The sequence below is a fragment of the Hibiscus syriacus genome, unplaced genomic scaffold (genome assembly GCF_006381635.1).
Source record: "Hibiscus syriacus cultivar Baekdansim isolate YM2019G1 unplaced genomic scaffold, ASM638163v2 tig00112215_pilon, whole genome shotgun sequence".
Taxonomy (NCBI): domain Eukaryota; kingdom Viridiplantae; phylum Streptophyta; class Magnoliopsida; order Malvales; family Malvaceae; genus Hibiscus; species Hibiscus syriacus.
In genome coordinates, this window is record NW_024063268.1 from 1,061,696 (window position 1) to 1,074,595 (window position 12,900).

Here is a 12,900-nt window from a genome sequence, read left to right on the forward strand (position 1 = left end):
GAAAAACGGACTGTGGAATCGAATTTGAACGTCGAAAAATGTCAGGATAGGTATACTCGGTCAAAGTCAAAGTTCGTTTGATGCCCGGTCAAAGCCCGTCAAATTTTTGGTCAACTTTTGTCAACACCGGTCAACGGGTCGAGTCGGGTAAATTGGTCGGGCTGGGTAAACGGGTCGGGTCGGGTTAGAACCAGTCAAATCGGTCAAAACAGCTCAAAAACCGGTCAAACCGGTTATTTTTCCCTTCCCCACATGCAGTGGCGGCGCGTGGTAGCGCGTGAACAGTGCTACGGTGTCGGAAAATTCCTGGAAAAATTCCTAAAAATTATTTTAAGCGATTTCAAGGCACTTACAAAGCTCGGTTCATAATTTTGAACGGTGGAGTGCTTGATTTCAACAAATCGGAAACTTTGACCGCTTCACCTCCTCACGCGCCGCCGTCGATGGAGACCAAGGATGACACCGGCAGACTCGGAACGATGCAAGGAACACGATGGTGCGGGAGGAGTCGTAAACGGATGCTCGGATCGTCATGAATCGACGAAAAACCAATTGAAATCGAGTTATTACCGACGATACTTCCGACTAAAATAAACGACGAACGGCGACGATTCACGACGAAAGGTTTGAGGGGTTTTGTTCCTCGGTTGACAACGAACACGATGGTGGTTTCAACTCGCCGATCGGAGGTCGGACAGCGAGTAGATCGGAGTTGCAAGAAGGGTTGAGGGGAAGGGGAAAACTTATGTTTTTCTTCAGAAAAACATACGGGAATGGGTGTTATAATTCATCCCAAAAGAAAAATGGTCAAATCATGAGTTTAGCCACTGAATTTCTTGCACTTCTTAAAATGGTCTGCCAACTTTGAAATTTTATAATTTAATCAATCGTTTCTTTCAAAAATACCAATTAAATCCACCACTTTATAATTTCTTAAATTTAGCCCCTAAATTGGGGTGTTACACTCCTCTTATAAGGGATTGAACAAGAGGCTTTCTATTTAGGTATGCATATGAACGGATAACATGGGGCATCTTTTGTGTATAATGTTACAAAACCTACTAGATTACACTTCTGTTGATGATGTTCAATGATGATCATGATCTTTACAGATGTAATAGCTGAGTAGATAAATCTAGTTTAGGTCAGTTGCTTGGAAATTGAGCTCTAACGATGAGATTTTCTGACTTTCAACAACACCTAGACTGCGACAGGTTCTTCTTGACAAGCTTAAGAAATTGGATACGTATACCCAGATTATAATATTATATGTATACAATAAAGTTGAACTATTCCGCTAAGGCAAATGGTTAAAGAGGAAACTTGAAAGTCGTGGCTTTATGAATAGAGTATATTCAAACCATGACCTTGATCGGGTACGTGGCAATTCGGTGTATGCTTCACTGCAATTGTTAGGTTGAAGATTTCGTGATGAGATTAACCCTTCAGCTAGCCCGATAAAAGAAAATTACAATAAAGCTGATTTCAGCTAACCCGATAAAGGAAAATTACAATAAAGCTGATTTCAGCTAGCCAAACAATGGAAAATTTATCTAAATAAGGAGTTTCGGTAAAGATGGACTAAGGGAGTTAAAGAACACCTGTTATAGTCAATTTCACATGAACACTCAGAAATTTCATTTTTAGATCGATATTTTTACACCGTCTTGGTTAGAGGAGTCTACGAAGCTTGAACAAATGTAAGATTTCAGAGAACTGAAATAGAAGTTTTCTTGAAAGTCTAGTAATTGTTTATGCTAGTTGCGTCATTTTTTCGCATTCGATTAAAATACCAAGCCAAGAAAGAAGGGCATGTTGCGATGTTCACAATGATCAAGAAAGAAATGACATTTTGGTGGTCGAAACCTTAGAAAATAGGAAGCCAACCCGAAGCCAACCCCTCACTTTTGACACTTGTTAAAGAACTATAACCCTAAAAACATTAAAGAGCTATTGATTCTTTTGATATTCTGTGAACTCATGGTTATAATGTGATTCAATTGTGAGCCTGAATTAAGGGTAATATTTTATAAAATTATTTTATTCTTTGATCCCTAAAATAAGAGAAAAGGGAAAAACATTTTCAAACAGGACATTTTCAAATGTGAAAGGTCCTTGAAGCTGGTGAGGCTCATTATGCCTCTATTGGAGAAAAGGAATAAGTGATTCCAGAATAATGAAGCATTCCACAATCCTAAAAGCAAATAGTCCGAGCTATCAAAATGATTGGAGAATAGAACTTGTAATACTTCCTTGTGACGATGTCAGTAATCCGTTAAGAAGAAGCTGATTGCATTATCTGAAGAGGGGCACACACATCCCAACTTATGGAAAAAATGCAAGAGTGTGACCAGTCAGGAAACAGAAGATTACCTTATTTAAAGAGGGGCACACATATCCCAACTCTTATCAAAATGCAAGACATTTTGTTAGAAGAATTAATTACTTCTCAAGTGTCCAGGGCAGTATGAAAAGAAGCTTCAAGCAATTCTCAGATTGGGACCATTCAAGATTAAGATATTTTGGGCACGAAGGGAGCCATGTGTACCAACATGGGGCATGACCAGAAACCCATATCATGTTGGGATGACAAGATTTAGACCAAGAAGACATTGAGAATGAGTCTTACAACTTGAAGTGTCAGGGGCAAACTTGGAATATTGAGTAGAGCTTAACTTGTAGAGGAAGCCAGTCGAGTATCAATCAACAGCAGAGTCCCGAAAAAACAACTTTGACAGTGCAATTGACTCAAAGACTGAAATGGGGCAACCAGGTCATATTTTTGATCATATCAAGAATTCGAGAGAGAAAATATTTCCTCCAAAATGAAGACAGAAAAAAAAGACGACAAGAAGATAGAAGAAGATCATATGGCTCTTTAAAAATGCAAGTTGAAAATTATGAGTTATTACACTGATATCTGAGTAAACGTTGGAATAAATGATCAAGTGGAAGAAGACCGAGTTCGCCACTTTGGAGTAAAATGAAGAGTGAATCAACATTTATGCATTCATAAGATCATCATTTGTATAAAATAAAATGCATTACATTATTTGCATTTAAACATATGGTTTTGACAGATCTTCAAGTGAAAAGAGAATATTCATGATGTCAAAAGCCCGACAAGTTGAAAGAAAGGTTTTAAACCTCAAACATAAGGAATCATGTTTAGAGAGGCATAGCCCGAAGAATAGAGAGGTCAAATTCATAAAAGAAGCATTACTTGAAGTGAAGATCACCAGATGTAGGAGAAAAAGTAAAGATTCTCGTGTATGAAGAAGCGGATCGATCGATTAAAAGGACTTGCACATATGAGATTGGGGCAAGTCAATCTTAAGCCTTCACAGAGGAGTAATGAAGCAAATTAATTTTAAGCCTTCATGAAAGAGTAGTGAAACAAATCAACCTTAAGCTTTCACGAAAGAGTAGTGAAGCAATCCATCAGTAAGCCTTCCGAGCATGATGATTAAGTCCTACGGACCTTCTTAAGCCTTCATGGAAGAGAAGTAAAGAAAACCATCTTAAGCCTTCATGGAAGAGCAGTGAACCAAACCATCTTAAGCCTTCATGGAAGAGTAGTAAAGTAAGCCATCAGTAAGTCTTCTGAGCATGATGATTTCATCTGTCAGGCTTTCGAGCAAGATGATAAGTCCTCCAGGTCATCTTAAGCCTTCACAGAAGAGTAGTGAAGCAAATCATCTTAAGCCTTTACAGAAGAATAGTGAAGCAAATCAATCTCAAGCCTTCACAGTAGAGTAGTGAAGCAAATCATCTTAAGCCTTCATGGAAGAGTAGTAAAGCAAATCCATTAGTAAGTGCAATCAGTAAGTCTTTCGAGCATGATGATGAAATCCTTCGGGCCATCAATATATCTTTCAAGCGTGATGATTAAATCCTTCAGGTAATTTATAAGTCTTCACGGAATAATAGTGAAGCAAATCCATTAGTAAGTCTTTCAAGAAAGATGATAAGTCCGCCGGGCCATTTTAAGCCTTTAGAGCAAGATGATAATTCCTCCATACCATTTTAAGCCTTCTCGGAAGAGTGCTGCAACAAACCATCAGATCATCAGATGTGGGAGGAAAGAGAAGGTTCTCAAGTACAAAGAACCGGATCAATTGATTAAAAGGAAATACGCACGAGGAGTCATTAACTAATTCAAAGTCCCAGGAAGAGAGAGGTTTAGATGGAAGTCGAGTCCAGGAAGATCCTCATATCCAGTTGTTGTGAGAAGAGCTCCTGCAAGAGAAATGTATTCTCAAAGATTCTCTTAAATTCTAAATTTTTTGAGTATAATGTTTTTCAAATCTTCAAGCATATACTAATAAGTGGTAACGTTTGATTTTCAGGTTTGGCCTTCGAAGTTGAGCCTTCATGGAAGAATAGTGAAGCAGAATCGCACTAGAAGATTGTTCGAGTTCTGCTCCCTGAAGCAAGAGAGAGTGAACCCGTAGGTAGAAGATTGTTCGAGTTCTACTCCCTGAAGCAAGAGGGAGTGAACCCATAGGCAGAAGATTGTTCGAGTTCTACTCCTTGAAGCAAGAGGGAGCGAACCCGTAAGTAGAAGATTGTTCGAGTTCTACTCTCTGAAGCAAGAGGGAGCGAACCCATAGACAGAAGATTGTTTGAGTTCTACTCCCTGAACCAAGAGGGAACGAACCCGTAGGCAGAAGATTGTTCGAGTTCTACTCCCTGAAGCAAGAGGGAGAAAACCCGTAGGTAGAAGATTGATCGAGTTTTACTCCCTAAAGCAAGAGGGAGCAAACCCGTAGGCAGAAGATTATTCGAGTTCTACTCCCTGAAGCAAGAGGGAGCGAACCCATAGGCAGAAGATTGTTCGAGTTCTACTCCCTGAAGCAAGAGGAAGCGAACCCACTGGTTGAAATTATTTAAAGAAGAGGGAGTAGATCCCTCATCAAGTTTCAAAGCACGAAGATGGAACTGGACAAAAACGCACTGTCTTTATTATCTTTGTCATATTCTTGTTAACACAAGAATGGGCAAAGAGGCTGTAGACACCCGTTTTTGTCCGGGTTATAAATAAAAATTTAAATTATTATTATTATTATTTTAATGAATATATTATTTCATTTTGTAGGCCAAAAAATGAAGCCAATTACAAATAATACAACCCAGTCCAAACCCATTACAATTGACCCAGCAGGAGCCCAAAAGTAGCCCAAGTGAGACACAGTTACGACCCATACCCGGTTGCAACCTGACCTGGACCCGGTTGCAAACCTGACCCGGACCCGGACCTGATTGTAACCTGACCCGGACCCAATTGCAGTAGCCATGTCTCCCACGTGAACTAAAAAACCGAGCACCCCATGTAAACTACACAACCGAGCACCCCACGTGAAGTAACTGCTCACTCACCTATATCCTGCAACACGACAAGGAAGGGGGTTATAACACTAAAAGAAACAATTGTAAAAGGGTGATAAAAACTGAATAAAACAGTTTGAAAGGGGAAGACATTACATTTTGAAGGGTATTCATGAACACAAAAGAAAACAAGTGCAAAGAAAAATCGAGAGAGATCATTTGTAATAGCAGTCTCACTGACCGTTGTATTAAATAAATGTTTTAATTAGGAAGCAATAGCGAGCAAAGAACAATTCTTTTTGCACTTTTTGTTTTTCTTTCAATTTCTAGTATTCTCTATGGATGTTTTATTTCTAAACCAGTAGAAGATAGACAATGAGTTAGTTGCGTCACCTTGCTCAGTTTGGTGTCTTCATTTACATCGTAGCTATAACTTGGTGATTAGTCGAGTGTCGGTGGGTGTTGGGTTCCTTTGAAGATTCCACATTTTTCTCCAACAGAAAAAATATAAAAAAAATCCATCAGTAACCATTCGGGGTACAAAAATACAGCAGCATCATAAAACAACACGAAAAAAAAAGAGATTAGAGAATCTACCATTCCCTCTGTAGAGCATTTCCTTCACACATTGGGGCCGAAAAGCAATCGAATCGGAGGGTCGAAGTTGTTATCCGTTATTTGAATCGCAAGCCAGCTGCTGGAAGTGATGCATCGGGAAGCATTTGAATCATGATTCCAAACCTCTAGTTGGCACTTGGTATGTTCTTTCATTGATTTGAATTCATGTATCCACAGTATACATTGAAATAGAATTGTAATGTTGTTGGTTAGCAATCGTGGAAGAGAGAATGAGAGTGAAAAAGAAAATGCGGCTGAATTGTTTAGTTTAGTTTAGGTTTAGGTTCAAGTTAAGTTTTATATAATAATATTTGGGTTAATTATCATTTTAGTCATCAAATTTGAAAGTTAAAATTAGGTTTTTATTCCCCAAATTAAAGTTTTTTTGTACTTTAGCCACCTTCAGGGCTGCTTTCGAATTCTGCCATTTTGTAAATATTCTGATTTCGTGGTTTTCCCAATTTTAGTGTTAGTTGTACTTTTTTTGAGTTATTTATGTTTAAATCACATATATTTTTATTTGTTTTTATTTAAGTCCTTGTTTTAATTTTTTATTTGTATTTTTAATTTTGTGTTTATTTAAATTTAGTCTTTATTCTAATATGTATATATATTTTTTAAATTTTATAGTTTAGCATGTTATGTTTTATTTTTATATTTGAGTCACATTTGTATGTCAATTTGTATGATATTTTAAATCAAAATACTTGTTTAATTAATTTTTGCATGAAATTATTTTTGTATAATTTGTATGTTACCCTCATGTGCATAACTTAACTCCTATCACATAATTGAATTAAGGGTAATACCCTTTTAATTTAAAATTGTTTAAATGGCTCTTCTTAACTCACTAGAAAGCCATTTTAGACGATTTTAAATTAAAAGTGTATCCCATCAGTGACACCTAAAATTTTGATTCACCACTTTAAAATTTGAGGAATGAAAGAAAAAAAATGTTCGACTATTTAAATTTGTTGAGAAAAGGTCGTTAGAACTCACCTACGATATGGTCTCGATATTTTTAAATAATCGAATATTCTTTATCTTTCTAATGGCTTGGTAATTTTAATTTAATTTATTTTGGTGTTGGTGAATGTTATAAAATTCACATTTTCGTTGTTTTAAGGGACCATAAATCAAATTAAACTCGGATTTGTAAATTTCATCGCAAAGACATTAATTAATCGATTAGGTACCGATTTAGGGCGATGTGGGGTGCTAATCGTTCCCCACACGTAACCGACTCCCGAACTCATTTTCTGGTAACGCAGATTTAAATTTGTCGTTTTAATTAAAATTACTTTTTTATTATTTTTTTATTAAAGATGACAAAATGTTTTTGGGTGCGCAATCACACCTTAATCAAATATTGGTGGCGACTCTTCAAAGCGTTTTTTATAATAAAGGAAACCCAAATTTTTCGAAACGAGAGAGGTTTTTCAAATCACATTGCTTTTTAATTAATTAATAGAAAGAGAATAATTAAACAAAATGTATGGTTTTTAAAATCTCACCTTTTAAGGAAACAATCGTTTTGACACTTAACTGTAGATCTAATTGAACCTTTACTTTGAATCGATCTATCCTTACTAGCTAAACCAAAACTAGTAGGTATACGGTATTATATACATTTGATCGATATCTAAACTGATCTTAACCTTGATCGATCACTAATCGAGAACTCCTAATGGTAATATAATGGATTATCTATAACTAATAGAATTCTAAGGTTTGAGCTGATACTTGGAGTTCCGAATTAAAATATTTATATAAACTTTTCAAAATAAAAATAACAAAAAGTAATATTTTTTAAATTTAAAAAAATTCCATTTACCGTAAAATGTTTATATGCATGCATAAATAATTTTTGGTTAAAAATCCTATGATCGAGCTCCACAATCCAAAAGTTGAATCAGACTCTAATACCACTAAATGTTACCCCCTAAACTCGACTTAGAAGAAATTCGACTAAATCTAGAGAGTCACGAAGAAGCTTTTCCCTCACAAAAACCATGCTCGATTTAAAACTTAATTTTTTTTTAAATATTATTATAGAATCATTCCTCAAATTTTAAATTTTATTGAAAAGAAATATCCGGAAAAAATCGAATATAAATGATAAATATTCAAAACATGCATAAAAAATTTCAAAATTAATTATAATATCCTAAGCCTCAATTACAAATAATAAAAATAATTTTGAGAAATAAATAATTGTTTATTAAAGGAAAAGTAAAATAAAAATCATACTGAAATAATAATTTATCTAAAAATAAATGATGAACCCTCTAAGTACCAGTTCACCTAATTCCAAGTACCTGAAAGAAAAACTCTAGAGGTGTAAGCTATTAAGATTAATGTGTCTCTAAAGTGCAAACAAACACAAGTCATAACATAATCCGAATCAATCAGTATTAATCAAAGTCTGAATCAAACAGTGATAATCATAAATTTGAATGTTGTGCAAATGTTTATGCACCCACCCATACTTATGTCACATCATTCGAAGAGTAGGTTCCCGAGAACCACATTATCTACAATCAAATCACACCATATGAAGTGGGGTTCACCACAAAGGCAGAGGTCACTAAATTCGAAAGTGACATTCACCCCATCAAGTGAATGCACTAAACTACATCTATCAAAATTCATCCCAATATGACATACAAAATGACATACAAATTTGATTTTCGATCCGAATAAAAAGTATTACATAATCATATATCTAAAGGGTATAATCTGATTTCCGATAATCCATTCAATCACATATTATGTATGCACATCACATAATCCAATTCCGACATTTTATGATGAATCAAACGTAATATTATGAATTTCATCATGAATCACATAATATTTTATGAATCATATTAAACGCAACAATTTCACATTCAGACATTTTCCAAGTATTTTAGCAAACAACCAAGCAAACAAGCAATTAATCAAACGTAACTTCTCCCACGATCAGCTCTATCAATAGGTCAAACCAAATCAACTCCTACACCAAAAATTCATACCAAATTACTATTCTAACAAACCAACCAAAATAAATTCATCGAACTAACGTATTAAACTATTACTCACGATTATTCCTTGAAACACGAGTCGATACAAAATTATAGGGTAAAGGTGGAGGGGGCGACAATTCCAATTTCGAGTCAAAGTCTTCTGCAAAAATACGATCGTTTGTTTTAATCCCCAATAAAGCAATTTTTTGTATAGTGCAACGTTAAAGCCCTACTTAAAAATAAATCTGAACCAAAGGGAACCGGACAGTAGGGTATCGATTAGATTGAGGACAGCCGGTTCGATGTCTCCTTGAAGAACATAAGCAATTTTGGAAGAATCAAAATAACATCACCATCTTGTAGTTTAGTTATATCTACTTCTTTCACAAAATAAATTAGTCATTTAACGCAAAGTTGTAAAGAATGAATCACTGAAGTGCTGCATAGGGACATGGAACAGAAAAGAAAGTAAAAAAGAAATGAAGCGGCCGCGTGATGGATTTAAGCTAGGGTTGGGATTGTCAAATAAAAGAAAAAGGGTAAATCACATTATAAGTCCTTAAATCTCTAACGGTTTTTGAAAAAAAATTGCATGTTTCTCAATCTTGTAATTTGGTCACCAATTCAAATTAGGGATTTGAAGCTTAAATCCTCAAATTTTAGGGTTTCCAATTTGTGAAGAAATTGGGGTGTTATAGTTTAGCAGTCAAACCATTATAAATCATTGTGCAAATCTTTCCAATCTTTTATCATCTAATCTCAAATTTTTAAAAGGTCAATTCACACCCTTTTGGTAACATTTTCGATTGTTCATAGAGCCTCAAAAATTGCAACAATTGGTATAAGAGCTTGACTCATTTGAAGATTTTATAACCTTTTAAGATGATTCTTGAAGAAGCTCTATTATCTCTATTCAACAGAGAAGATGACTTCGACATCCGACTCATTCTACTTTAAGGTTTCTCACTCTATCACAAGACCTCCCTACTGCAATGAAGCAAATTACTCCTATTATAATAATAAGATGTCGTTCATCCAAGCCACCAATCTTTCAGTTTGAGATTCCATCATTGACGATTCTCCTAACCCTTCAAGAAATCGGTTGGGGTGGACAAATAAAGATACTCAACTTGCCCAACTCAATACTAAAGCCATCTACATTCTCTTTTATGCTCTTGGACCGGATGAATATAATAAATTATCTTCATGCTCTGATGTGAAGAAGATTTGGGATAAATTGGAGGTGACTTATTAAGGAACAAGCCTAGTGAAGAAGTCCAAGATTGACATTTTTACTCTCAATCATGAAAATTTCAAAATGAAGCCCGTTGAAGACATGCAATTTTTGATCGGTTCACTTCCATCTTCAATGAGCTTAAAGGTTTTGAAAAGGTTTATTCCAATGAAAAAGTAGTGAGAAAGATGCTCTCTTCCTTGCTAATGTATTGGGAAGGAAATGCTACATGCATCAAAGAAACCAAGGATTTATAGTTGCTTACTCTTGATGAGCTTATCGGTTCTCTACTCACCCATGAGATAAGATTCCAAAGGAAGAAAGAATAAGACGGAGGAAAAAGTAGGATTCGCCTTCAAGTATACCATTGGGAGTAATAAATATTTAAGTAAAGATGTGGATGAAGACGAAGACACGACCAAGCTCTTCAAAAAATTTACAAGATTCATGTCTTTCAAAGGGAAAAATATGAAGCATGAATCGAGAAAAAAAGGACCCTCGGCTAGGAAGTACGGGGATGCCATAGTTGTGCCGTTTCAAGTACCCGATACGTCCCTGGCATGGGGATGACACGGGGACGGCTGAGGTACATATCGGGGACGTGCCACGGTGACAGGGTATGGCTAAACGACGTCGGGGATGTTTCACTGAGACATGGGGACGTTTCGGGGACGACATGTGACTTTCACATGCGTCCCCAGGATCTTAGGAGACTGTGTGCTATGCATGAACCCCTTGAAAGTGCTGGTGCGCTATTGGTAAGTGCTGGAAATGGAGACTGTGTGCTACGCATGAACCCCTTGCATCCAAAGGGAACCATTTTATTAAACCTTCTTTCTTATGACAAGTTGTCGACTCCAGTAAATGGAGCATACTTCTTGATTGCAATAGTTTTAGTTTTCGGAGGGTCGTGGGCTTGTTGTATGTTTAGCAAGAAGAGACGACCTGACGTTATACCTTACTAAGAGCTAGAAATGGCATTACCAGAATCCATGGCAGCTACTGAAGTAGAAACAACTGAAGGTTGGGACCAGAGTTGGGATAGTGATTGGGACGAGGACAAGGCAGTGAAATCACCAATGGGACGATGCAATGTACCGAATATCTCAGTAAATGGCCTAACTACAAGATCATCGAACAGAGATGGCTGGGATGATTAGACTTTTCGACCAGGGAAAAAGAGAAGGTAAGAAAGTGCATCAGTCGAAGTCGTTGGAGAGAAGGAAAAGGAATAGATAATAAATAGAACAGGCGGCTCGATATCGAAACTGTAAATTGGTCCCCACAGTTGTGGTGTTTAGGCTTTGGTTGTGGAGGAGTGAGTATTCATTTATTTGGTATTTGAAGTTGGTCTCTAAAGAGTCAGAATATTATATTGGAAGGTAACACAGTTAGTATAATTGATGTTTCATGTATTTGCAGGAAAATGGTTACATGTTTTTTGGAACAAAGTGAATAGCTTAGGAGGAATAAGATAAATCCGAGTCGCGTCGAAGATTTAGTTTACATCTACTACAATATTCGTCTTTTATCAATAAGTTCTAGTCAATATGAGGATGAGAAAATCAAGATGTGAGATGTTGGTGGAGATGCTTTTTGATTCATTGAGAGATGTTGGATATTTAGAGTTTGTCGAACTCTATCTTGATAAGTCGGATTTATAGAGCCAGTTAATCTCAGAAGATGTTAATAATGTTTCATTTGTGTTTAATATTTTTCTAGACTTAATATTATGGTTTGAGTCTTAAGATTTGACACTTTAATATTATGATTTTATTATGGATTTTATTATTTTAGAGTTAATATTATGGTTTGAATCTTGGAATTTGACATTTTAATATTATGGTTTTGTTTATGGATTTTACTATTCTAAACTTAATATTGTTGTTTAAGTCTTGATATTTGACTTTATTTATGATTTTTTATATATATTTATAATTTTAAAATTATTTTATATATTGTACCATTGTCGTCCTCGTACCCTGTAATTTTAAAAATTATCGTTTCCTGTCTCCGTCCCCGTATCCGTATTAGTGCAATATATACCCTCGGTGTGCTTTGAATGCCAAAGAATGAGACATGTCAAGTCTGATTATCCCCAAAAGAAGAAGGGATCAAACATAAAGAAGACATTTGTAACTGCTTAAAGTGGTGATGACAACTCCAATGATGAAGATGAAGTAGTTAATCCATGTCTCATTGCCATAGAAGAAGATTCAATGGTAACTTCTAACTCTTGTGATTTAGATTCTTATTCTTTTAAAGAGTTACAAGATGCTTATGATGAATTATATTTGAAATTTAAGACCATGAATTCCAAACATAATAAATTTATTTCAAAATTGAAAAATGAAAATGATTTTCTTTTGAAACTCAGAGTGGATTTTGAAAAACAAAACAAAGTTTTGAAAATGGTTTTGAGATTTCAAAAATTAAAATTAAAGATTTAGAAAAAGAAAATCTTGATTTAAAAATTAAACTTCAATGCTTAACAAAAGGAAAAATAATCATCCATTTTTCCGAATCTTCGAGGTAGAGCCTCTTTCTTCCACGGTATATCTAGAGCAACCTCGACAATTGGTAAGTACTAGCTAGATGATATTGTGTAAGTGATGGATGTGATGAATTATCTCGTGAATCAGAGACTTAAATCTATGGTGTCTCTCTTGAAGGATAACGAACAACATTGGTGAAAATCTATTTAGAGAACTT